The 3,284-nt window shown below is 41.6% G+C and overlaps 1 non-coding gene across 1 annotated transcript; it reads left to right on the top strand.

Moving 5' to 3' along the window:
• The first annotated feature begins 657 nt into the window (after positions 1–657).
• On the top strand, positions 658–729 carry trnat-cgu. Its single transcript has one exon. It is a non-coding gene; the product is annotated as a tRNA-Thr (tRNA).
• Positions 730–3,284: the final 2,555 nt, after the last annotated feature.

Raw genomic sequence — 3,284 nt, 5'->3', positions numbered from 1 at the left:
ACCAGACAGACGGGTCAAAGAAGATAAGATCACAGCCATAGTGGAGCAGTTTGAAGCCAGACAGCATGTATTAATCAAGCGGAATTAAAAGTGGATCGACAAACGAAGCCAAACATGCAGGATTGGGAGTTTGTTGCTGCAGCACATTCTCTTCTTTTCTTTTTTCTGCACAGGTCATTGCAAGTCCTTCATAAATAAGGTCTAAAATAAAAAAGACTATAATAGTCATCGAGACTGTTGACCAAAATGGCCAAAAGGTTGTTTTTTCCCTGCTGTAACATTATAATATTGCATGTTTTTGCATACATGTTATTTTTAAGGCATACGTGTATATGTATTATTAGATTTTGTATAGTTTTAGATGATACAGGTAGCATTTTCTGCACATTGCACACACTTTTATTATCATTTTCATATATTTGTATAGTTATTATGGTACAATTTTGGTATTAAAGTACTTTATCGGTCAGTCGGTCAGTGGTCATTGTAAAGTCTGGGTCACAATATATGCGTTCAAACCTACAGTAGGTGCCAGGGAATACAGAGGATGGGCGGCAATCTAAAGAATATTGATGAAGCCAAATATGAATGCTTGAATGATCTTTCTGCAATAATCACAATATCAGAGACAGCCACAAGATGAAAACGCAAGTCCAGGGCATGGTGGCCAAGTGGTAAGGCGTTGGTCTCGTAAACCAAAGATCATGGGTTCAATCCCCATCCGTGCCTTTCAAATGATGCAGATTTATATGTTGTAAGATGGAGTGAAATGCTAAATTTCATCCAGACTGTGCATCAAACAGCCACATGCTGTAATGTAAAACAGAAAACTCAGGTCAGAATGTAAGGAAGTGTCTAATTGATAGTTTGTAATAACAAATACCTTCAGCTAATACACAACCTGATCAAACTTGATTTATTCACTACAGTTCTTACCTCTGTCACAATATTAGCATTCAAAGCTACTACAGCTTCTCGAGAACGATGGGTGGCAAAGTAAACATGTTGGAGGACTTAGGAGTTCACTGCCTTTTTAAGGCACATGCCAAAGATTGAACCACTCTCCCTGCATTGTTATTTTTATCAGGTGTTTCTATTTTTGTTGAGATGTGCTCTTTAAAAAAAAAATTTTCTTATGACACATTCAAGGTCTCTCCACTGCGGCTCAACTCTCCCATAAATTAATCCTGAGATAATCAGTAGGGAACAGAGCTCGGCAAAGACTTCTCCTGAGGAAATAATCTATAACCTCCTACATCCGGTCTTCCTCTTGAAAGCGATGCTGCTGCTGACAGATTACAAAGCCCTGCCCTTTGTGTGAGATTAACATCCAATTGTGATAATGTAAAACAAATCTTCTTAGACCTGTGAGAGTTACTCAGGATCTGGTATTTTCAAGCTTCGGTAGCCTGCTGTTTAATGTTTAGTTTGGCAGCATTTTGACTGTCTTGTGTCTTCGTAATGGATACCGCTGTAAAGAAAATGTAATCGCAGGGTCTCTGGTTCAGTTGCCTGGCTTCCCCGACGACACGGTGAAGTGTCCTTGAGCAAGTTACTGAACAACAAATTGCTCCTGATCATCAGTGAATTTAAACTTTTCAAGTCCTTTGAGTGGTCAGTAGCCCTGACTTAGCACAAAACAGGGCTGGATGGAGAGGCTCAGCAGAGCTGTGGGTCAGCTGCCCAGAGCCGGCTAACTGTGGAGGTTAAAGGTCAAGGTGCAGAGCCAGACCCTCTGGAGGAATAAACCCCCAGAGTCACAACAGATTGTGCCTCCGTTAAAAACAACATCGATCGAATGTCATCCAGACTAATTGAACTCCAACACAAGATGTTCTTTCATGGAGGCAATCAGCGTCTTCACAGTCTTCACCCTGTCATAACCAGCCGGTTGATCAGCAGCTGAGCGCAGAATCAGAGAGTCCATCGTACATACGCTCTCTGAACAAATACACAGCTCTTATGCTCTTTGGTGAACAAGAGCCCCCCCGGAGATATAAACTGAATAGTTTAGCGTGCATGAGAAACCACTTTCCATCTCACCCTCTTCATCTCTGCTTCAAACGTTTCATCATAAAAGAGCACTGACGGGATGTGGAAGGAAGACAAAACTGCACGTCGCTCAAGACACAAGTTTTACAGCTACTAAATTAAACAGCCTGCACTCAGTTTCAAAATCGACCCACGCTCCTAATGCACCATCAACACTACAAGCATGTTCTGCCCGCGCGCGCACAAAGAAAAGAGCCATTAGCAGATGTTCTGGGGGGGGGTTCACATTCCAGATTATATTTAGAGATCTAGGTAAATATATTTCAAACAGAAAGTTGGAGAAATGTAAGTTTTACATCCTCCTTAGTTTTTTTTTAGTAGTTAGTAGTAATAGTTTAGTAATGTTTTTTTCCCTGTATTTCATATATTTTTTTAAACAAATAAAAAAGTACAACACCAGATCCAAATAACAAACCATTAAGACCCACTTGGAACGACCACCCGGGTGCTGTAATCCACTCTCCCTACAATCTGATCTTACACAATCAACACAGATGCTGTTTCAATTAAGAATTCACTGATCAAGCACACTGCAGTGTCCACTGACCACCATCTGCGTGTGTGTGTGTGTATGTCAGCCACAGCATTCATGATAAAACCTCCAACATGCAAGCGTCGAGTCTTAATCATCCAGCTGTGTCTCAGTGAGTGTTCAGCATTTCAAATTTCACATTGCCTGCGAGATGTGTGATCTGAAAACCGAGGTTGATCTGGGGATGATTGCAGATTGTATGACTGATGCAGAGAGAAGCTATTAGAGAGAGTTTGTGTCATGAAATTGTACGCAGCCCTCCAAAAGCTGAGACGTCCCCCGGGCAACGCCACGCTCGACATCAATTTTGTGTGACAACTAGTCCACTCTGTCTGTGTGTGTGTGTGTGTGTGTGTGTGTGTGTGTGTGTGTGTGTGTGTGTGTGTGTGTGTGTGTGTGTGTGTGTGTGTGCGCGCATATCCTGGCTCCTGCTTGGTGGGAAAGAGACAGAACAACTCACTGAGTCATGTCGGTAATTCAAAAACATGTAATCTGGATTTTTCATATTAACCTGCTTGAAAAACATGATCAACTAACATAAGAAACATTAGTTAACAGTCTCTTTTGTCCACAGTGTGCAGCATATAACTTCCAACACACATTAAGCAGGAGTCACTGACGACGCTTCACTTGAAAAGACAGATATGACTTCACCGGGAGCTTCTCAGGTTCACAGCAGCACTCAGACAATTAAAAGAAG

This window comes from Acanthopagrus latus, chromosome 3, assembly GCF_904848185.1.
Source record: "Acanthopagrus latus isolate v.2019 chromosome 3, fAcaLat1.1, whole genome shotgun sequence".
Classification (NCBI taxonomy): Eukaryota; Metazoa; Chordata; class Actinopteri; order Spariformes; family Sparidae; genus Acanthopagrus; species Acanthopagrus latus.
This window is presented reverse-complemented; position numbering and strand designations above follow the sequence as displayed.